Genomic DNA, 24,713 nt, shown 5'->3' with positions numbered 1-24,713 from the left:
AAAGCCCCTGTGCTTTTGTTGAAAACGAAAAAAAAACCCTCAGTTTTTCCAAAAGAAATACTGATGATTTCACATGAGACCTTACCTTTCAGGAAAGTATACGGCATGATTCTTTTAAGCCACTCTATTTTACAAAAGTATCTCAGTAAAGTTAAGAATGCTTTTTTTCTAGCAATTAAATACCTCTATGGGAAAGGTGTACATGCCTATATGAGTTACCACAAGCATTCTGTAATCATGAACTTTAATGAACATTACATGCAAAAGGGACAACATACCTTTCAGAATTTGTAGCTATTATTTTGTTGTGATTAAATTTACTCCTTTTTGTTGGACAGAGGACATATATAAAAGGGAAGCCTATTTCAGGAGGTTTTTGTTTTGTATCAGTTTTTCCCAGATCTCTAGATTTAGCCTGAAGGATCCTTTTAGAGAGCAAGTAAATATATATAAAATATTAGGACAACACTGCAATGCAAAAAGGATGTTAAATTGCTCATCCAAGGAGATGACATAACAAATACTGACATAATTTCCAAGCAGCAAAGCAAAACTAGGTCAAATCACATTGACCTATCTAACATAATAAGCCCTTTTTTTTCAGATTTTTACAATGTAGACTGTGTCTGCAGGCATTAATGTCCCCTGTTATCAATGTATAGTGTTGTCACTCTGCTTTAATGTCTTATCACCATGTTGTGTTAATTAGACCAAAACAATACAGTGCACTTTTGAACTGCTTAACTCCCAGTTTGAGATCTCTGTCTAAACTATAATTCTGAGGTTTTCCAGTTAGAAATTAAGTCATTAGCCCTTTATTTCAATAGATGATACCAAGGCTGGTGGGATAGCATAAATTTGCATACAGGTCAAAACCTAAGCTTCCTAAGTTGCTCAAAACCAAGGTCCACATAGCTGACATCTCTCAGCAAGAAAAATGCACACTAATTTCAATGGCATTTAACATAAGGCATAACCCAGGAATACACGTTCTCCTGAGTATCACATGGACAAACCTGGTCTATGCTTGGCCGTTTTGCGTCCCTGTGCAAGAGCTTTATTCACATGGAGTGCCCTGAAAGGAACAGTCCTTTTCCTTGCTCAGGGCAGCCTTCCCTTTCCCTACTCTGGTTGTTTCTCTGCACGTCAGATTTACAATACAGGTATTTTTCAGTGAGACTATTAACAGAGTTGTGTAGGTTTCTGCCTACAGCCTCTTGCGACTCCCGCAAGAACAGAAACCTGAGAAATAAGAGAGATACGTGTTTTGTATCCCTGCCTCCAGAGCTGAGGTGGGACTAGAGCCCAGGATGAGGGCTTGAGACCTCACTACCCAGGAAGCTGGAGCTGGTTGAAAAGGAGCAAAAAAGCTAGCAGGAGACAGATACAGACCTCAGTGGTCAAGAAAGGAGAAGCTGTCAGAGTTTATATCTTTCTGTAAGATACACAGATTTTGCAACAGGAGCATAATCTTGGGGAGAGAAAACCCAGTACAATCTAATTATAAAAGCAAAACACCCTCCAACACTTGGTGATGCAGAATTCCTTGAAACTGGGATACTGGCTGTTCTTATGATAAAATGGCTGGATTTGGCAACTGCAATTCTAAATACACATATATAGGTATAAAAATGAGTAGTGTTTATCTTTTTTTCTTTTTTTTTTTTTATGTCTCAAATTATCTCTCAGGAAGAAAAATCCCCAAACTTATACACAAAACAAACCAAATTAAAAAGAAAAAAAAAAACCAAAACCCCAAAACCTCAAACCAAAACAAAATCACAAACAAGAGGGAGCATGTTTTAATATGTTACAACTGCTGAAAAAACACCAAAATTTTTCTGAGACTGATTTTACCATAAAATACTGGTTTCTCAGCATTTTTGGAAGAAAATATCTGTCTCAGACAATGCTCAAAATAAAGGTTATTAAACAAAAACCAAAACAAACAAACAAAAAAAAACAGAAAGGGAGATCCCAGGATGATGGGGGGGTGGTGTCTCATCTCATCTAAGTATGTTTTCATCTGAGTCTATGAAGTCTATCATCTTGGCAGTATCACATGTGAGTCTGCCCTACTGTTCTGGTGGTGGGGTGTGTCTCTCTGAGCTCCTGCTGCAGCTGTTCAGTAATTAAATACCTTGCAGACCCATAGAGCCAAGTTAATGCCATTAGTCATGGGCACCTGCTAGGGGTGAAGGGGTGCCAAAGGGAGGCTGGAGGCCCACAGGTGCATGGGCAGCACAAAGGTGGCCTGGGTGAGGCATGACGGGAAGATGTTGTTGCCACTGAAGTCATGAGAAATATGTCAACCTACCCATCCCAAAATGGGGAGTGACTGTCATAGAGTGTTACCAGCTTCTTTCTGGGGCCATGAAATATCCCTCCATAAATATTTTCATTACAGTCTATCACAGTACAATGAAAAATGCTATCAGCCCCATGGATCTCCTCATTTACTCTCCTACTAAGCCAGGAATAAAACCATGGACTTTCTTTTATTTGTTTTACTATCTTAAAATTTTTCTTGCGCCCAGCTATATCAACACTTATGCCATCAAAAAAGTTTTATCATACTTAAGGGCCAAACAAATATTGCCTCTTTGCCAGCTTTTTTGTCTTCCCACATACCCTTTGGAAGATAAAAATAATAATTATAAACAACCATGACACAGCAGTGAAGAATTTTGAAGAATTAAGAACTATTTTTACTGTTTAGAAAAGAGATCAAAATCAGCTTCCTACCCTTTAGCACCTTTCCCAGCTTTCAGACAGGGTGGATTCTGCACTGCAAGCCAGGGATCTCAGGGATATACAATAATTCCTTACAGCTTGCTAAAGCATTACAAGCTCTAAGCTGCACAACTGTAATAAAACTTTGAACCAACAACAGGTTAAAGAATGATGTACCCTAAGAAGTCTGAAATTCAGTTCAAACAAACTCCAGCGCACATTCAAAAGGGTATTCACACGGCTGTATGTGAATACTGGTCTGCTCCTTTCTCTCAGCTCACTCTTCACCCACAGCCAAAACAAACTGTTTCTTGAAATGCTGAAGTATTTATTGAGCTTCAGCATATTCCCTGAGCATTTACCACCACAAACTCCTTGTTCCCGGCATTTCATTTTCCTTGACCCCAGGCTCCAGCAGACCCCTTACCTCTGGTGCTACTCTGTGGAGAGACTCTGAGGTCTGACAACTTTTTGCAGAGCTCAGAAGCTGTTGAAACTCTCTGTGGCACTGCCTGCCTCCCTGTCCCTCCCCAGTGGGAAAGTCCTGGGACCAGGCAGCGGTGGGAAGCCGGCAGCCAGCACAGTAGAGGGCTGGGCAGGCAGGAGGGGGGAGCTGGAGACAGATCTCATCAAAGGTAGGAGGCCTAGTGGGGATCAGAGAGACAGAGATACACATCTAAATAATTCAGGCACTAATAAAAGCTTCAGGTTGGGTTCTGTTCAAGATGTGAGACAAAGCTGAATTTCAATGTATTTCAGGCTGCCATCAATTCAGAATGCAGTGTTACTTAATAATCCAACACTGACAATCCAATATTATTTTAAAAGTATTCCACATAAAGTTAATGAGGAAAGTGGCTATGCCTGGATTTGTGCTTTTATAGCTTTAGGTTGAAATTCTATCATGAGAAGATTTTGAGAGCTTCAAGTCTGACCTCTACAGGAAGGCTGCTGAAATAGGTACAGTACCTTGGGATCGCAAATTGTACACAGAACTTTTAGAAACTGGAGAAAGGTAATGGATCAGATGCACTACATAACATCATTACCATCATTGCCTCCTGAAGCCATGTTTTAAAAACACAACTCTTAGTAGCATCGTTCCTACAAATGCTTTTTTGCAAAGTACATAGACAGTACAGCAACACGAGAAATAGCATGAACATTTTTACATTCAAAAGTGTGAATGGGTTTTGCTTCTGCTTTTTATTATCCCTCCCCCTTCATTCCCAATCTTCCCTATGATCTACTCTTGCAGAGCTACAGAAACAAGCCTTACTTTGAAACTGATAACATCCATTTGCGTTTTGTAAAACCGATGTTTTTAAACGCCCTGATTGGTGCCACCTTTTTCTAATCAGAACCAACCACTCTAACAAACTACCCTTTGTCCTGGGATCCCATCCCCTCAGTTCCCACCAGCCTACAGCACATGTTGCTATAGCTACCCTGCATGTCTATTTACCACACAAGTGATCAAAGCGAGCAGACAACACACACACACACACACACAAAACCCTCGCCAGGCTTCCTACCGAGCAATGTCCAGCACTAATTAACTGATACACTCCCAGCCTGCAGACTCTGTACACTTGTTTTCTTTATTTTGCATGGTACACATACACAAAAAAGCAGCATTCTCCAAGATGCTCATTCTTCCCCTACAGACAAAACAAACAACAAAACATACCAGGATCAACTTTAAAAGAGAATTTCCTAACACAAGGCTGAGGATTACAACACTTCAGGATAAGAATACAGTTTTTCTACAGAGGAACACATTAAGAATTTTAAAAGGTATGCAAAGGAAAATAGGAAATAAGAAACACATGCTAAGAACCTAAACAGCTGAAAAGAAAGGGGGTGATTTTGAATTTTGCATATGCTTTGCACTGAAATTGTATGCAGCCTTTATTCACTTGGTGAATTATACGCATGCTGAAAGCCATATGACTGTAGTCATGATAAGTCATTGTAATGGTTTTATGTGCCTTAGAAACACAGTTTTTCATTTTTAGGTGGCATGTCAGTTAACAGTTGTTTAGTTGAACCTCCTTGATCAAAGTCAATGGTACTTCAATAGGAAGAGACCAAAATAAAGAGCTGCGACACTCCACGCTTCAGGGATATGTTGTGGTTGAAAGTGAATGAAAAAAAAGTATTCAAATTCATCAAACATTTGATTTTCTGTGAAGTAGACTCAGGAAACTTAAAACAGAGCCCACAGTGCCCTCTCCAGTTTTGCAGCAAACTCAGGGAATCCAGCCATGTAACTGTGTCCAGATACACAAAAACTCTACCACATGAAGGCTGAGCATCTTCCCAGGAGTTTCCGTTGTTTGCAAGTTTCCTTACTTAGGATATTTATTTTTATATATATATAAGTAATAAACTGAACTGAGTACTCTGCAAAGCAAAAGAAGTGTTACCTGCAAAAGACTTTTTTTCTTGTCTGTTATTTTTTGTTTTGTTTTGCAACCATGTTAGATACCTTTAAAAATTGCACTTCTGCTTCCTAACACTAGTCTTACAACACGTTGGTACACACAAATGGATATATTTCCTGTGGATGCTTAAACTGTTACGGGAACATGCTGACAGGTATATTTTCCCTTATAGGATAGAAATTTTCCTATTTTGGTTACTGGAGCTTATTTGTAAGGTCGTTCTGGGAGACATTAAGAAGACCCCTCTTGCTGAGGTGTTCAATTATCACCTAAAAATGACTGCTTCTTTATAATGTCTCATTCACAAATCTCAACGCAACATTTGCACCAACTCCTGTCACCTGTTAGAGACTATTGGACTGGCAGTAGTAAGGTAGTAAGGTGGGCTGAATCTTTTCAGCTCAACAGGCTGTATATTACATTTCTACAGTAATTACTCCACTTCTGCTGGGGAAATTAGTGCATTTGTCTTGCTATATGCTGTTATTGTTTAGGACCTGTGGGTTGCCTTTGGGTCAGATCATCAGCAGCACAGTACATGGTTTTATTCCAACAGCTGCAATACACTGCCTGCTTGATGCTTAACTCAGCTACACCAAATTAAGGTATAGTCCCACCAAGAGCCTCTGAAAGTGGGAGCACTCACTCCCAGAGCCTGAGAAAAGGAAGGAGTTAACCCTCCCCTTCATTGCCTTATAACCAGCTGGTGTAAGGATAAGGAAGGGAGCATGAGGGAAGGGCAGGGAAAGCAGCAGGACAGGTAGGGAGAGAGGTTTGTAAGGTGAAGTAGGTAAAAAAGAGCTCTCTGTTGCTCTGAATAGACGGGCCACGGAAAAGTCGTCCTCTACATATTCGTCTTTCCTATAACAATTTCCAACTAGAAGCAGGAGTGAAGGCTCCAGCTGCACATGACTTGCCTGTTTCCAAGTGTCTGCTGTAATGGATTTCCTAAACGTTTTATACGGTTAGTTCATAGTCCATCACAATCTTCAGTTCCCACTAAAACAAGAGTTCTGCTGCCAGGGGCTGCTGCACACAGTATCTCAGCACCCCCAGCTCTCTGGATTTTGCCCCTTGGGCCCTAGAGGCGTCCACAGACTTTTCCTGCCAAACTGAAAATATTTGTGCACAGCAAACCAACCGAACGCAGAGAAATACTCTCAAACTGTTCCCTTGGCACGGGAGAAAGAAACCGCACTCACAGGCAGGTGTTTAAACAAACTCTGGCCGCGCCCCAGCCGGGTGCTCCCCACCCCATCTCGCTCCCCTCGGAAGAGGCACGGGGGCCCCCTCGGCAGCGCGTCCCCCTCCCTGCGCTCCTGCGGGAGAGGGAGGAGAGGCAAGCACCTACCGGGACGGGACAGGCCCGGCAAGATAGAGCCCGGCCCTGTTGCCTGCACTCTTTCAGGAGGAGTCTCTCCACCACCACCACCCCCCACCCCCCCGCTCCTCCTCTCTTGGAGGGGAAGGGAGGGTATGTGTCTGCCTTAGCATTTCCACCCTCTCTATTCCGACTTACTTGTTTTGCTTTTTTAACCCACCATCTATGAATCTTCATTACCCATGAAGCCCTATTCTTTAGGTAGAAATATTTCAGGAGAGTAAAGAGCACGTTTCACAGAGCACTTTATTATTACCATCCTGTAACATTTCTGCTTCTTTCACATTCCTCATTGGCAACCCCCTGTGCCAAAGTACCCTCTTGTGGTGATAATGATTTCTGATGACTACGTGCATCCAGCTGACCAACTTGAGTATATAAAATGCCCTTCATTGTGCTTTGCAAGGACAAGAATTCCCCTCTCTCTTTAAAGAGCTATAAAAGGTGGTTGTTTGGCTAGTGGAAGCAAGAAATACCTTTCCTCTTCCTATCACCTACGTTCTCTCTTTCTTCACCCTTCCCCACCTCCTATAACTTAGAGAAAACTGGTGTAAGGAAGCTGGAATTTCCCACCATGGGTTCAGAAAGTGAGTGGAAAACAAATGCTCCATTTGCACTACAGGTGCAAAATCCTCACACATGCATTCCCTGGACATGTACTATAAAAGTCCCACTGAGAACTGAATGAATAACACCCACACAGAAAAGAACCTAGAAAACTTTTCTCATTTCCTCATATTTACCCATTACCTCCCTAGAAAATATATTAAGAGCAAGTTTCAGAAGTGTATTGGCAAGGGTTTTTAAACTGGGACAGATCCTTGATTCGATCTTAAGGTAAAGCCAGTTTTTCTTGCTCCCACAAGGCTCTTCTAAGCATACATTGTTGCTGTAAAACTATGAACAACGAGAATCAAAAACATTTTGTCACTGTGCCTTTTAACTGCAAGAACAAGAATAAAAGCTCCTTTTGTCCCCTCAGGTGAATAGAAGTCTTTAAAAAAATCTCATTTGAATAATCTTAGAAAAAGAATCCCTAGAAAACCCATCCTAAAGTACTTTTGTGAAGCTGTAAGACAGCTTGAAACTACTACATTTTAAAACAATCAGAAGATTAAAGCACTGGCAGGCAAGGAACTCATGCAGTGCTCTTTAGTAAATTGTCCCTGGGCTGAATTATTGGCATATTTAGGATTATAACACAACAAGTTCTTTCCTTTCACATGTCACAAACAGGCGCTGCGAGGCAGCCTACACAATGCACTTAAACCATGGCAAACTGGAATTGATTTACATACCTCGCAAACCGCTTCCATGCTCCCTACAAGCCCAAAATGCACCATGACCTGCATGGCATCCCTGCCTACTGGGAGGATTAAGAAAAAAAAAAAATCTGTTTTTTTTAATTTTTTTTTTTTCCACACTGGAAAGTCACTTTAGACAATTCTGAGAAAAAACGAGGAGTTCAAAAAAAGCAGCCAAGCTCCGCAGAGGCTGGAACCGGTAGTACCCGGGCCCGGCGGGAAGAGGCTCCTTACCTGCCTCATGGTGAGATTCCCATCATCCATCCAGCCGGCAAGGGGCTGCTCACACCGCGCTGCTGTCGGCAGGGCAGAAATCCATCAAGTTTCCCACCGTAATCAAGTTTTCCTCCCTCCTCTTCCCTGTCTATTATTTTTTCCCCCTTTTTATTCTTTGCTGGGGGGAGTCTTACGGCAATGTCAAGTTTCCCAACCTTCTTTCCCCAGCCTATGAAAAGTCGGGAGCGGGGAGGCAACTGTCCGCCTGGCTCTGATTTCAAACCGTAGCCCAGGGATGGAGTAGTTGGCTGAGCTGGGCCATGGAATAGCCTCGCCAATCAGAAGGAAGGGGAGGGAGGCAGAGCACATAAAGGCTGCTGCCTACACGAGGATTAGGAAAGCTTTCAAGGATTTAAAAGACTGAAAGCAGCTGGAAACAGTGTCTAGGGCTAGAAAGAGGGAAGTCAATTTGCGGTATAAGAGATTATTCCCTTTCTCATGTAACTGCTCTGGGTCTGCTCGAAGCTTAGTGGACTGCCAGGACTTCAGCAAGGATATGTAAATGTCCAGTTGAAATTACTGCAACGTTAGAGTGATGCAGGAACGCTCGACAGCCGCCCGGTAAAGTGACAATATCCCGTCCGTGCTGGAGCCACATGCGCTACCGAAGCACCGATTTCCTCATGTCAGATTAAAAAGTAAATTGCTTAATGACATCAGCAGGAAGTAAAATGCAGTCTGCAATTTACACTATGGCCAAGTGCCTGTCTGCCGGAAAGAACAGAGGTGTATGTGGGAATCCGTAGCTTTGGAAATGTTTTGTTCCAAAGCTTTATTTGTTTTGGTGGCAAATGTTTAATCATCCCTAACCTCAGTGCGTTTTCTGCTTTCACTTCTTTATGTAGGGTGATTTCCTCACTTCTGAAGCTTAGTTCCTCGTGTAAGATAACACAGGACCCCAAATGCAACTTTTTTTTTCTTTTAACGAGATCAGCTACTATCTGCTGCCCCTCAGTGGCTTTCATTAAAATAAACAAACAAAAGGCCAAACCAAAAATCTCAAATCTGAAGTGCCATTGCTGTTTGAGTTACACCTAGAATTATAGAATGGTTTGGATTGGATGGGACCTCGAGATCTAATTCCAAATTTCCTGACTTAAAAAAAAAAAAATGCAGAGAAATACAAACCTGCAAATTCATACCTCCCAACCTTCTCCTAAGTGAAGAAGGCCTTTAATTTAATATCAGTTCAGAAGCCTGTTAGTCTCTCTATTCTGCTCTTAACAGAAATCTGTCTTTTGATCTCAGGAGACTATCAGGCAGATCTGATGCCTGAAGAAAAGTCTCAATATCATGAATTTGCTTCTGCAAGGGTTTTATCTACCAATGCAAAAATTAGTCACTATCCAGAAAAACTCTTATCAGTACAAGAAATCTTATTGAATTGAGCTACAGAAAAAAAACCTACAATGATATGCTGCCAGGATTTTAATTAAAGGCTTCCAAAAATATATTTCCATTTAACTTTCGATAAGCTCCAACACTGGGTATGTCACAGGGAAAGGAAGAAAAGATCTGTAAATTTTTTTTTCCCATTTAAAGACAATAATAATTTTTCTCACAAGTGCAGCAAAGAAAGGAGTTTACATAATACTAGTACTGTCTAGCTGAGAAGCACAGCATGGATGGAGGGAAAACTTGATTTGAACCACTACTGCAATTTATCCAGGTTCAACTGTGCTCTTGCTGGTCCATGTCCTCAGCTACTTTAATGTACAACACCAACCATCTCCAGGGATCAACACAGCACAATGCATAAGGGTAAGACCAACCATCCTCTCTAGCCAATGTGGAGACAACTTAGTGATGCTCCAGTGATGGTCTAGTCCTGCACACTTGCACAACAGCTTGAAGCAGCTGCAATGCACAGGGAGAGGTGCATTAAGAGCACTTAACAGGAATGCTCATCCTCTGTTCCCCAAGTATAGCTCAGTGGACACGTGTCACTTGAAATGAGTCTGTGGTATGTGAAGACCTTTTACTGAGGTCAAATCTGGGAGAATCCTCTCCAGGATGCATTGAAAGGAAACATAAAAATGCTTTTCCAAAGTAATTACAACCTTAGGGCTAAATTTCCCTGGTGAAAGGGATGTAACAAAAAGTGCAAAACTTACAAAATTAGAAAGGATTATAAAGGACTCACCCCAAACCCCTGTATTTGATTTCAGGGCTTTAAGAAGGGGATTCTGAGGACAGTTTTAGAGTTTCACATGGGAACAAGGCAAAAGATCCTACAAGAACTCAAAACATTATAAAGACAAAGCAGTTGCATAACTTTTCTGGAAATGCATGAACAGCATGCACTCCTTATAGGGTGAGATGAATACTGCATTTTTCTGAAAGTTCAGCAGAATGTGGCATAAAAATATGAGTTAGTTCTATAGGATGGAAATTAATTTCTAGAATTAGAAAAAAAATAAAATAATTTTAAAAAATTGTCAATGATCTATGTTCAGGGTGAGGTGCAGACTAATTTTTTTTTTAACCCGGTGTTGCAGACGGCCCCTATTCTATTTACACCATTCACTTTCTTCCTTTAAGGACTGTGATCAACCCACAGAGCAGCAGTACTATCACATGCAGTGCATTCAGAAAACTAGGTTCTGCACTTCACTTCTTGGAGTCTTCTGAGTGTCAGGAGAGGAAAAGAGAGGGTCTATATCTGAAGTGGTTTTGAAGGTAGTTGGCACTGAAACTCACAATGGTATAGCTAGATGCAAGGAGGAGGAACTGCTATTTGGGGTGCAAGAAAAGACATGCTGGTTTTTACATCTTCCTCTGAATATCCAGTTTCCCATCTACAGCCCAAGTGTATGTGTGTGCATGAGAAAGTCATAAGGTCTTTGAGGAAGCGAAAGAAGATTCTGTCCCTGAAGGAGGAAACTTTTAGAGTCTATCCAGTGGGAACCACTGGACACAAGGGCAGCCAGAGGATGTGGTGCCAGGTGTAAGTTCAGACATCTCTGGGAGCAGAGATGTATGTATAAGCCAGACCAAAGTCATGGTTAGGAGTTTGATAGTTTTAGAGGATTCTTATTGAATTAATTCAAGTTAAAAGACGAATGGCCATAAGTAGACCAAACCATTGACAGTTTTATTTTCTGTGAATGCTGGTTATCAGTAGTAATGGTCACATTCCCCTTATCAAACCTCACTTTAACCTGCCCTCAGAGATATGAGTGACACCAGCAGACACAGAAATACTAAAGCAGCTCTGACTTTGCTGCTCACTATGGGTGTCTGCCACAGTCCTTGTCATACACCAAACACCTCCCAGGCAAAAAGGGCAGACACACAAGCCCTCCATCTATCCTCATGTCTCAAGTTGCCCCATTCACTAAAGCAGAAACAAGGAAGGATAACTTTAGTTGGGCTTCCATTATTCAGCAAGAACTTCCCTGTGGTTCATGCTGTTCTGCTCCTGACCTGGCAAAAGTAGTAAACAGGTACTTGCAAAAACTCAGGGTATTTGGGTGCTAACTCAGAATCACACTTTCTATTGCTGCTTAAGACAAAAGTGTAATATTACCATGTGTCCTGAGTCAGCTTATGTAGTGCAAAAGCTTGGAGAATTCCTATAAATGTGCAGCAAAACCCACCACCATGTAATATCAGTTACAAATTGTACATTACGTACAAATATCACATATCTTTTACAGCGGCATAGTAAACTCAGTGTTGGGTGTTCTTTGTCAGTACATCAACTATTTCTGGAAAAGGTCAGCTAAATTTAGTGGTTTAAGGCTTAGTCCAGTGCTCATCAATGCAGTGGACAAATTTAAAGATTTAAGTTGTGACAAGGCAAGGACAACAATCTTGATACCAAAAAATTAGCACAGTTTCAGAATCTGAAACTTTTGCTTCTGATTTGTTAACTAAACCTTCCTTAACTACCTTCATTGTCTCTAATAAATTACCAAATACAGGAACTGTTTTGAACTGCTGGGACAAATGCAAAACCTCCTAATGTGGAATTACTCACTTGCTGGAGTTTTTTTGGTGTAATACAAATTTTATGTGGTCCAGACCAAGGTAGGTCTGCACCAGCTACAGGGGAAGCACAGAACAGGAAGTGGGGAAAGGATTTTCTCTCATTTAGCTGAATTCCAGCTGCCATGGAAATCCTCCTGGGTCCAGAGAATTTAATATACACTATAGACAGAAGAACCACTCTGCCTCTTTACGAAGCTGTGCCAAACAGAGACAGACCAGACCCCATGATCTGATTATATAGTAGGAGTGAGAGTTGCAGAAGGGAAAAATATGACCTAGTACATAGGTTAGAAAGAAACAACCCTACCTTGAAAATCAGCATCTTGAGGTATGAAGTCAATCACAAAAAGGTTACCTTTAATTTGCAATATAGACAACTGATAAAGATATGCTTTTCAAAATAAGACAAGCAGCTAGACACTGCACTTTTAGAGGAAAAGGTAATATTCACACTCAAACTACTGGCGTTGAAATTAATTTCTAGTGGTTTTTATAGTCCCTCCCTTGGCAGTTTTAAATTGGCACCTGCAGGAAGAGGAGGATGTCCAGAATACAAAATACTCCTTAATAATCCCATATAACACTAGAATACTTAACTCAAGGCAACACTGAAATGTAAAAATAATCTCCAGAAGAACTGGCACAAAATATGAGGTTGCAAGGTGATGACAAATTTCTGAGAAGACAGTGTTAAAAAAAAAAAAAAGAAAAAATTCTGAAATACTCTGAATATGAAAAACTGTTTTCAAGATGTGAAAGTATCACACAATTATTTCAAAATATATAGTTAATATTTGCAAATGTAAGAATGTACAGAGCTGGATCTCACAGGGCTGTACTTAACTGCTTCTATCAATATCACTGCAATGAGTGCAATGACGATAAACTGACTAGCCTGGCAGAATGTCTGAGTCATGGCATTTAAACACATTTTCTAACAGCAGTTTAAAAATAAGACCAGCAACGTCAGACATCCTTACATTTGCACATACACACTGAAAGCCTCAGTGCACAGAGATGTCCTTAAGGCAGACATTTGGGGAATTCATCGCCTTTTGAGAAAGATTACTCAGCCTCTTGGCAGAGTATCAGTAAAACAGGCAGAGATGAGAAAGGTCAGGGCACCTTTGGTCCTCTTTGTAGAGCAATCCTTAGGGGACCACTTGCTCTTGCTTGGTTATTTACAGAATCACTCAAATTGCTCTGATCTCACTTGGGGCTGCACCAGCCACAGGTAAGAAAGAAGGGAAGTTGTCTTCAAGACAGCTTCTTCCTCCATCACTTATGCAACCTATGTAATCCACAGCTCAAACAGAGAGAAAAGTGGTTAAAAAACAATCCATCTGCACTTGCCTTAATGACTACACTGACAAGAATTTTTTATTAAGGCCTTTTAATCAAAAGAATATCTACTGGATTTCGTTTTCCTACATCTGCTATGAGGCAGATACTCAATCTGCTAGGCTGAACAAGTTGGTGCATATTCACATGTAATAAATTAGTGATCAGAAGACTCTGATAGTCTATTCCAAAATTATATGGAAGTATAGTAACCTAAAAAGACTAACAAAGAAGGATGTTATAAGGGTTCAGAATTTCTAAAACATCTGTTCTCTAGTATATATAAATGTTAAATTAAATGGAAATCGTAATTAGTTTACCACTGCTTCTCCATTTATTTCCTAGGGTTTTACAGTTAGCTGATACTTCAGTGATGATTATACCTCATTACTCTTAAAAGTAGTAGATTGTTAAATTGCACCATTTTTTTCCTTAGTACTCCAGTCCTAAGAAGCCTCCATGAAAACAAGAATGATAAAGTAATGAGTCAAGAATTGCCTTACGTATCTGCAACCACTATTAGCATAGAGAAAAGAGAGTAACTTTATTCCATTGCATTTTGTACCAATTTCTTATTTAGTGACCAGTTGCAAAAATCACTCATGCAGTGACTCAAGCTAAGCAAATAAAGATTGGGGCAAATAGCAGAAGTTCTGTGATATATGCCTTTGATAGTCAAGCATCAAAAAGTATCTGTCAAAATCAATACTGTTCTGCTATTCCAGGAGTTACATGATCACACAGTTTTGATGAAGAGCCACAATTTCACTGAAACAAGATAAAACCCCAACTGATAAATTGTCACCTGAAGCAAGCAGGCACCTACTCAAATTCCCATTATCTGTGTGTTAGCTGAGACTATCAAACCATGCAAATCCTTCCTGTTGAAATAAAATCCTCTAACCACAGGTTTAGCAAAAAATGTGTAACACTCTCCTAATTAAGCCGCTCTGCTCTAAAATAGTTTTTCTCCCACCTGCATACAGCAGGTTAGACATATTATATACCATGCAGAAGTCTATGCCAGAAGTGAGAAACTCTAATCACTGTCAAGACTATGCCATGTCCTGGAAGAATTATAGAGATTGACTCTGTGTTACAAAACTTTCCAAAACAGAAGAAATGCTGATGTTTTAACATCTTTTCAAACCCCCAACTGAGACAAGGCATTAACATGAAAAACTGGAATATTTCTGCACCATTTTTATTTTCCCACATTTCTTGTTCTCAGAAAACATTTGATATTTCAAAGTTCTGCTGTATTTGCCTAGAATGACACGATGCAGTTTTGGTCATACTACGGTAAAAAAGTAGCTCGGGCGTCTGTCTACAAATCCCATGAAGCCAACAGCCACTGGAAGGGCAACCGACCAATATTTCACTGATTTCAAATCAGATATTTCTGCTCAGATCAACGGAGCCAAAATTGTCTAAAAGTTCAAGTTAGATTAAATTTTTTTTTTTCATTTTTCTAGTCAGAAAAATTTGCCAGTAGTCTGCACTGTCTCATGAAACATAATTTAATGAGAAAATTCTCATTTATCTCTTCTTTCCAGTGCCCTGGCTACCCATGCCAGCTCCCTGTCCCATGGAAAAAGGACTTCCATGAAACAGGCAACCGCTTGGGACAGGAGGTGTAAAAGTTACCCGTCTGTCAGCTATGAAGCAACAGGGTCACATCAAAAGCTTGTGAAATGATGTGACTCAGGATCCTGAACACTAGTAACACAAACTGCAGCCTCTAAAATGCTTGTTGGGCAAGGTGTTTCATCTTCCCCATTTGAATCCTCAAATTGTGTATTCCAGCTGCCTTTATACTGCTGAGGATAATAAGGGAGAAAATAAATCTATAAATGCTAAAACATCTTTAGACATTATTGTAATCAGGGCAGCAAAGCCTCTTCCCTAAGCAGGAATGAAAGACACAAAAAGAGTGATCTGTACATCTGAGTAGAAGTTTCTGAGGTAAATCTAAGTATTTAGAGTGCAGTATTAAACAGAGTTTATTAATTAAGACAGTATTAATCAGAAAACGCAACAAGTAGATTACTGAAATTTCTAGAAAACTTGTGTGTGCATGTGTGTGTGTGTGTAGATGCCTATGAATGTGTAGGGAAGTATGTTCACATTCTTCAGTTAAAAATAAATACATGTGCTTGGACTTTCTCAGTGAAAAAGAAGTAAGTCTTAAGCTGTTCTTCCCTGCAGCTGAGCGAAATATTTTGCTACTCAGGATACCAGTGGATTGCAGTGTTGGTGGTGAGATGAAGTCTGTGGGGGGTGGGCTGGGGAATGACAACAAAAACCTTAACCCAAACTCGAAATCCTTAGACTTTACCCAGGAAAACCACTTTGTACAACTGAGAATTTGCTAACATATGTGATTCATGATTTGACTCATAAAGTTCTGGAGTTCACTGGGGTTACTGTCAAGGTCAGATTACTTATGAAATACCAAATTACTATACCTTCCCATTGCTTCAGCAAAGCCCTTGGTACTGACCATCTAATATATTTATGTGGGAAGGTTAACACCAAAAACATCACATTCTTCTAATGTCAAATGAGAAAAATAGAGAAAGAATTTAGAAGTAAATCAAAAGATCATTCTTAAGAGAGAATTTTAAATTAAGTGATTCAAGGATGTGGGCAGATATCGTGAGTCACAGCAGTTAAATAGGAGACAGTTTCAGAGAGTCTTTGTTTATCATATTAAAGCTTTTTCTCACCAGGAGCATTGCTCAAAATTATTTATGCATACACCAGCTAAGGAGGGGTTTGAAATGGTGTGTTTATAAATAGGCTCATTGGGATTGCTCTGGGAGGACTGGTCTGGTTGGTTCTCACCCTTCTATATGTACCTAGTAGCCCTTTTTTGACCTTTAAACCATTTTCAGATGGTACTTTTATGAGCCACTGTACCTTGTTCCTTTTAATTACAGACATATATAGTGTAGGTTTACCAGTCTCCAAAAGAATTTTTACTTTCTTTAGCTCACATTTCCAGATGTGTCACCTATTCAGGCCTCCCTTCTTTTAAAATGGTGCTGGCAATAAAAGACAATGAAGGCAAAGATAAGGTACTTCTCCAGGTTCCAAGCAAACCAGTTTTATAATCTAATCCTTTGATTCTTATTTTATAAGCTGCCCTTATAAAAGTATTAAACTAGAGAAAATAGAGTGGTCTATGAAAACTATGTTTTCATAGTTGGTGTTAAAATTTTTCTTGAAGATATTCAAAAAATCTGATGAAGTGACCCAGCAAATCTGATTCAGGTAAGTCTTGTGGAAAGTGAAGCCTAGCACAGAAATAAAATCCTCACCAGTAGGCTTTTTTCATGTCTTACTGCCACGATTTATTATCAGTCTGCATTTGTCACTTCAATGCTGAAATTTGCAGATATTGCCCAGAGCGTCTTACTTCATGAGTACAAGTGCTTATTTACAGGGAGACTTCAACCATTCTAACTCCTGCCTCCAACATCACTGTTTTACACCAACAACAGGAACAGTACAGAGTAGCTGCTAATGCACATCACCCCAGTGATGAAGGTTATGCATGTTATCTGAACTATTTCATGCAGATTTTGATTCCTAGGGCTGCACTGTCACATATGCTCATACTTTCTCTCCCTCTTGTTCTGACATCTTCCTGGCTCATATTTTGCTGTAATACACTGTGAAACTGCAATGATATGCAAAAGTCCTAACACTCATTTCACAAAGGCCCTTTCCACGTCTCTTGGGCATCAAGAAGGTCCTTTATGTCCATGGGAATGGGGAGTGATGTCTTGATAATCCTGTCAGCTCCAGCAACCCAAGCTTTTCCATCTACCACCTGAAATTTACAACTTGGTACTATGTGGTGCTACAGACCAAAATGATACAGGAAGACCCCTCAGAACATATAGAGGGATTAGGCTGAGTTGTGCAGCCGTGTTGCTCAATTACCAAATTACTTGGCAACGGTTGATTTTGCTTTCCTCCTTCTGCGTGTGTACTCAGGAGTGGAAGCATATGTACATGGTGTACTGTACTTCACACTGAAGTGAGAGAGAAAAAAGAATCATACTAAGGATTAAAAAATTAAACACTCTTGTAATTTTATCAAAGGAACTCGAAATTCACTGGGATCTTTGGATAACTGATTACCACCTGCCTCTCTAAGTAGGTAATTGAGTGGAAAAATGAAGTCCACCACAAAAAGGGACAAAGCACAGAGCCCTTTGGGAAAGGTGATGACACTTCAGCAGGGGAGCTCTCCAGGCCATCCCAGTATCCTTAGCCCTAAAGGCTGTGGGGCACAGAAGTAACTCCACAGAAAAATTCACCTGCCATATCTGCATTTGAGACTTTAGAATTGTAAAGCTCTGACCACTCACAGCTTTGAAGCTGAAAAGGAAGGGAAAGTATCTGAACTGCAAAGTCTAAAATGACAGAAGCTGTCGCTGCAGTCAGAAAGATCATTACTGTTACAGCTTCATGTGATTTGAAAGCCTGCAAATAAAGTAAATGGCACAACTCACAGTCTTTTTAGGTTGCTAACTGCTGCAAGGAAAGGGTCTGCACTTACCATATTATTCTGAGTGCCTTTCTGTGAGTTCCCATTTTCAACCCTTTTGGGAAACCTTTCCATTTATGTTGGCTCTCTTTGGCCACCACAAACCACTAAAGCCTTCAGCACACTCTACTGAGGGCGGTTATTATGGGCATGCTGTGGGTGAGCAGTGATGTGTCCACCACCCTTCTCCCTCCAGTGACTTCTTGAACCTATTAGTCTTTGGCATTTGATAAATCAAACTGATATATAGAACAAAGTAGAAGGGCAAGGAGAAAGCAGATAGTAGACAGGGGAATCTCAAATCACAAGTATTTTTACACGTTTATCTTTCAGTGTAGCTGTCTCCAAGGGATAACAACATCAGCATTTTACAATTATTAGCAGGGCATTTGTGCACATTTCATGAAGATGTTGCAGTGTCTCACAGGTGATAAGGAGTTGCTATGGTTACTATATTCTCTTAAGCTGAATACTAAATAGATTCACAAAATATATATTCTTACTTGTTATGTAAAATATCAGTCACCCAGCTAGCATTTGATTATGCCTCCTTTTCATTTTGTCAAGGACTTTCCACTCCTTTATCTATCAAATAAAGTGGATTTTGATACTGTTTAGAGAAAAGAGAGGTCACTAACCACCTTCCTCCCTAAGAAAGGAGGACAAGTTAGGTAGCCTGTTTATAACTAAAATCCAAAAATAACTGCTCCACTGTACTAGAATTGTGAGAACTTCTATTTCAGAGGATTTTATGAGTCATGGAAACACATTTAAAAGGGAACAAATCTGCACTACACAAACAACTAAACACTAGCACAGCAATAGACCATATAGCTTTTAATGGTTTGAACTCTGTCTCACATTCAGACGCAGACCTGAGATTGTCCCATCATGAACATTTCATCCAGTGTTTCTTTCAAATGGGTTACTTTTTTGCCAGTGCACCTGAAGGTGATATTTAGGAAGTCTATTATCAAGTATGCAAATCGGGAGAAAAATATGTCACATCAAATCATGACCGTTTACTAAGATATTACTCATCGAAAAATGCCTTCTTGCACTGCTTCCTTAGCAGGGCAGGTTTAATGGAGTTACTGTAAAGGCATCAAATTTCATATTTTTATACCTGTTTGTCCCCTTTGTGATGCGTCTAAAGGGAATTTTTAACACACTGACTTATTTTAATTTTACTATATTTATTAAGATATTTAGAATGTAAATAAATATAAAGTCCCTAATTTTTCAAAACACTACTGCTTGACTTTCTTTGGACCACCATGATCATTATATACCTGGTATCTTATTTTTAAAATTTTCATTGACATCAACTGCAGTCATAGGATAGAACCGTGCTACGATGAAACTAATTTACTTTAATGAAGGCCCAATTTTTACTGAGCTGAGTATGACTAGGAATACATCCATATGCCACTGATAACCTGACTGTGGTCAGGGGGAAAAACAAAATAATCCTCCAACCTTGGGTAATAACTTAGCTAGACATATTTGAACACCTGCTACTATAATAGTGTCAGTAATCAGTTTAGTTTTGAGAAAGGTACAGTAAAAGCAAATGTGCTTGCAACTTCCACATCTGCTTTCCCAGCTTATACCAAAAGAGATTCCTGGGAAATGAATTAATATTTTGCAGTTCAAGGTAGCAAATTTTTATAGCAGGACTGACTAACAGGGTACGAATTCATGGAAGATAATATATTGAGCAGATCTAAGTACTAAATAGGCACTTTCCTTATGTATTTCAAAGTACATAATGTTGCATATTTCTAGAACGAAAAATGGACATAACATGTTATCCTTGCAAGGTGTTACCATGTTAACAACTAGAGAACCTTCTGTTAAAACTATTAATATGTGGCTTATCACTTCATAAAAGTTTGAAATCACAACGCAACAACAATAAGCACATGTGGTACATATGAAGTCAATCTGCAAATACAATAATAAGCATTCAGCAAGAGGCATTTTTGTACTGTAGTTAACAGAGGTAAAATTGTCATGTTTGTTCTACAATCACCACTTTTGTTACCCACAAAATAACCCATCCATACTCACCCTGTATTTGAGCTCCTTTCTGAAGTGCAAGAATGCCTTTTGTTGCCCCCTCGTTCCTCATCAGACACCAAACCTGACTTGGGAAGTTTAAAGGTGATGGTGAAGTCAATCACCAGAAGGCTTAGGAATTTTAAGGAAATCTGTTCCCAAACCTACAGCTAACCCTCTGTTTACCAAGACAGAGATTCTCAACCATAAGAATTCTGTCACTGGTTTCAGTATTTGTGTTCTTATGGCACTTACAAGATAAGCGATTACTGCAGGAATAAGCATGAAAAAGTGGATGGGGTGATAAATGTTGAGACAGAGAAGTGGGAAGAGGAAGAACGGTAAGTCTTCCATGCAAATCATAGAATTATTTAAGTTGAAAAATACTTTTAAGATTGAGCCAAACCACTAACCTGGCACTGCCAAGTCCACCACTAAACCACGTCCCTCAGCATGGTAGACATCTACATGTACTTTTAAATCCTGCCAGGGATGGTGATTCCACCACTTTCCTGGGCAGGCTGTTCCAGTGCTTGACAACCCACACATTTATGTTAAAATAGAATTACAAACTCATAAATACCAAACTCGTGCATACACACAAACTAGAAAAGTAATAGTAAGATGAGGAAGAGAGGCAAGGCTCAGGAAAACCCCCCAAAACTGTTCCCATATACAACTAAGGGGGGGGGGAATCTGCGGCGGCAAGCAGGGGTTTGGGGATTGACTTTTCAATGGTTTATTTGTTGATGCAAATGAGCTCCCTTCCCCCGGGAGACAGGGCTGGGCGGCGCAGCCCGAGGCGGAAGCGCGGCGGGGCAATGAGATCCGGCCCGTGGCCGTATGTCCAGAGCAGCCCCGGCCGTGTCCAGAGCAGCCCTGGCCGTGTCCAGAGCAAGCCCCAGCCGTTCCGAGCCGCCCTGTGTCCAGAGAGCAGCCCCTAGCCGTGATCCAGAGCAGCCCCTAGCCGTGTCCAGAGCAGCCCCTGGCGGCCGCCGCTCCCGCTCCCATTCCATCCGCTCCGCCCGCCCGGCCGAGGACAACGTGAGTGCCCCGATACCCAGCGGCTCGGAAAAGAGCAGGAACACCCTGAGGGCTCCCTGCGAGGCAGCTGTGACACTGGTTCCTTGTCGAAACTGCACAAACTTTCTGGGTTTGCAGGGAAATCTGAAATTCTGCAGTTTCGGTTACTTCTCGACTGAGCTTCAGTTCCGAATTTAGCAAGGTTCAAATAAATTTTAAAAACCATATACAGCAGGCAGTTCTGTTGATTCTTGCTCATAGTGGGATCTAAGCGGATCGTAAGATCCACTTCTTTCTGAGATAACATCAACTCCATTTCTAAATTTTTATAATGCTTAAAGGTGATTTCTGCATGTAAAGAGAACACAGCATAGGTTCAAACTGGCAACTATTTTACACCTAGTTTAAATGACTATAAAGGAAACATGCTATTTCTGCATACCAGCAGTTGTTATATAACATTTTTTGCCCCAGCACTACTATCACCATGAAGTCTCTGTGTTGTAATTCCTCTGTAGTTACAGTCTTAAGAGGCCACAAGAGTTTGCATACTTGGAATTTGTGATACATTTTCTTCCCAGCTTATGCCTAGCCCTTCGGGACAAAAAAATTTTTGTTAGGGACCAGCTTGTGAAAATACAATGAAACCACTGAACCCTGACCATTAATGCAGAGTGTGTTCCACACTAGCCTATAGCAACAGAATATCCTGACAGTCAGCATAAAGGGGATACAAAAAACAGCAAGTAAAACTTGGAATAACTCAAACCATTCACTTGAAGTATGTGGATATTAATCCATCTTGCTCATTTTCGTATTCCTCCTGTCTTTTCTGATTTAACATGTCTTTTTTTTTTCTTTTCTTCAAAAGAGGTACCCAACAAACTCAAACACTAAATTTTTGTATCAAACAAACAACTAAATTTTGAATGTCATGTCCAGACAGATAAGAAATGCATTCAGTATTAGAGCAGCTCTCATATATTATGACTCTGTGGAAAAAATATAAGTCCATTAGTTACTACATCCTCCAAGATTCATGCAAAAACCAAGTCTCCTCCTAAAAAAATGAACTTTTATCCCTGTCTCACAGATTTCTGTTGTTCATTTATTCCTAGATACGGGAATAGTAAATATTAGGGAATTTTGGCATAAATCCCACTATTTCCCTCTTTGTGAGTAATCAGTTCCATATTATTTTTGGGTGTGAACAGGCTGAGTCCTTACCTCTGTGCTCAGAAAACCTGCAAACCTAAAAGTTTTGCCTCCAAGCTTGGCTTCCTCTTGGAGACAGATTTTATTGATCTTACAAAAAACAAACAAAAGCAATACAACCTAACCTTCAGACTGAGCTTCCTCACCAAGCTTGTCTACTTGCAGTATTTCCTTTTAGGAATTCCTCTATCTTCAGTCAGTAAATCCTTCCTCTTACTCACACCTCTTTTATTTTAGGGGTAGTTAATGAAACTCTATTTGCCACAATAATTCAGCAGAACTTTAGCAGCTTTGGGGCAAGAGAGTGGGACAATAAGAGCATCCTCTCACCCCTGTCTGTGTCTAAGAGCAGTGGTGCTGACAAATGACTAGCTGACATCTTATTGTTCTTCTTTTCAGTCTCATAAAAAAGACCCCTCAAAGGAGAACAAATTTTATTCAAGTGAGGTTTTACTATGAGATACTGTATCTCATCAGCCCTGGCATTAATATGATATTGTAGTGATTTAGCCTAGGAGTGTGGGAACTGCTCAGGGATGTGCTTATTTTTCTAACAAAAGTTCAGGCATGCTATTATTAGCAATCTATGGTATGTCATCAGTGTCAAAGGCCAAATAGTTTCTTGAAATGTTTGGGAATCAAGTGTATTCTGAATCTGAAGAGTCTCTGTTCTCAGTCTGCCATTCACATGCACACACAGGAGTGTGCTGCAAAAAGACTCCATCTTGCCAGTTGCTCCTGAACACTCCCAGTGCATCTGCTTTAATAGTGCTCGGGTTCTCAGCAGAACAAATATGAACTTCAGCGGGCAGACTAACCTCGCCAGCCAAGCCTATTTTAGAAACAAGTTTCCACCACATATGTCTATATGCATATGTAAGTCTATCTGCCAGTTTAGTACCTCAATAATACTCAGCCAGCTGCCTTAGCATGTCACCAAAAACACACAAAGAAAACAGGCACAGATGCATTGACATAAAATTCCTCAAGAAATTTTGTCAACAGGTAGATCAAAAAGAGAGTGTTCCTGAGCACTCCCAAGACCTGTCTCTGAGAGCAGTGTAGATCTACCACATTAGTCTGACAGTTGGCTCTTAACAGGTCTATGCTTCCTCAGACTTTTGGATTGAGCTTTCCCTCTCACATTTTATGAACAGAGAGAGGGTGACCAAGCAAAAAATCAAAACAAGAGAAGGAGCCATTCTTTCATTTAAACCCAGCAAGAGGTTTTTCAACCAAATACTTTCTTATCTTTGTCATCAGGGTCATTTATAGAAAATATAAGTGAGAGATGCAAGACACTTCCCAGAAATCAAGAGGTAAGACAGTGAAAAATCAAGCCCGAACCTTTTCCTTCCCGAAGAAAAGGTTATGTAATATAATTATTTCATTAGAAGCAGTGGCCATCTGTTATACTTTGTAAAGAAGACGGGCAAACAATGTTAAAAACATCCATTACATGCAATAGAGAAGAGGAAAATATGTTTATTTAGCAAATGTTAATGTTTATGAAAGATGCTTGATTAGAGACTGGAATTTACCATCATTTATTTGCTAGAGCTCAGTCTAGAAGCCCAGTATCATCAGCGCTTATTGTCAGCAGGCATTAGCAAACAGTTCCATCTCCATGTGAAAAAACAGTGATTAAGCTCTTGCAACCACAGTATTAGATGTATCAGCATCCAAAAAACATGATATATGCCTTTTTACATCCCCTTCCAAGAAATATTTTATAGCATCTCCCCAATCTCTTAGTATTTTTTTCCTGTGTAGTATAAAGATTTAAAAAAAAAAAAAAGGTCTTTAGAATCAGAAAGACAGGAGGCATTTCCAGTGGAAAGAAGAGGCTTAAAACTTTCACAGGAAAACTTTATGCAAGAGAGTGATTATGTGATTATGCATCAGAAAAAAACTGAAATGGTTTGCTAATAAAGACAGGCAATGTTAAGCATGTAGTGCAAGTGCAAAACTGAAAAATTGCCACTGTTTCTATTTTGATTGTTTCTCAACAAACATATATATTTAAAAAAACAAACAAAAAAACAATAGTGGAGCTTGTCTGCTGGTGCTGCAGCTGCCAGATGTCATCAAGGGTATTCTAATGGGAGAAAAGAGAATGATGCTCAATTGTAAACCGAGGTTTCCTGTAAACTTCTATTTGAAATCAGCCCAACAACAGAAGAAGGAAATACATTTCTTTGTTCAACTCCTCCATAAAAACAGCTATGCTCCACTACTGTTTTCTTTGCACTGTCCCTCAGCGAAGCCCAAATAGTTTACTTTTTATTATGGTGCTGTTTTGCTACAACATAACTTAATGAAAACAATAGTTTTGTGCTGGAAAAAGGAGGTGAAGAGTAGACACAGCATTGTTAAAA

At 40.0% G+C, this 24,713-nt stretch overlaps 1 protein-coding gene across 2 annotated transcripts in view; it reads right to left on the bottom strand.

Annotated features, from left to right (window-relative positions):
* MID1 (midline 1) overlaps positions 1 to 8,237 on the bottom strand; it is a 142,668-nt gene extending 134,431 nt beyond the window's left edge. Inside the window, exon 1 of one of the 2 annotated variants that reach the window (XM_008926812.4) lies at positions 8,100 to 8,237. The gene's annotated coding sequence lies outside the window, so the exon portion shown is untranslated. Of the gene's footprint in view, positions 1 to 4,268; positions 4,317 to 8,099 lie in introns of those variants that run through there. The other variant, XM_018084387.3, reaches the window with a different exon arrangement.
* Positions 8,238 to 24,713: the final 16,476 nt, after the last annotated feature.

This window comes from Manacus vitellinus, unplaced genomic scaffold (assembly GCF_001715985.3).
Source record: "Manacus vitellinus isolate BGI_N305 unplaced genomic scaffold, ASM171598v3 scaffold_7_pilon, whole genome shotgun sequence".
In the NCBI taxonomy this organism is placed as follows: Eukaryota; Metazoa; Chordata; class Aves; order Passeriformes; family Pipridae; genus Manacus; species Manacus vitellinus.
This window is presented reverse-complemented; position numbering and strand designations above follow the sequence as displayed.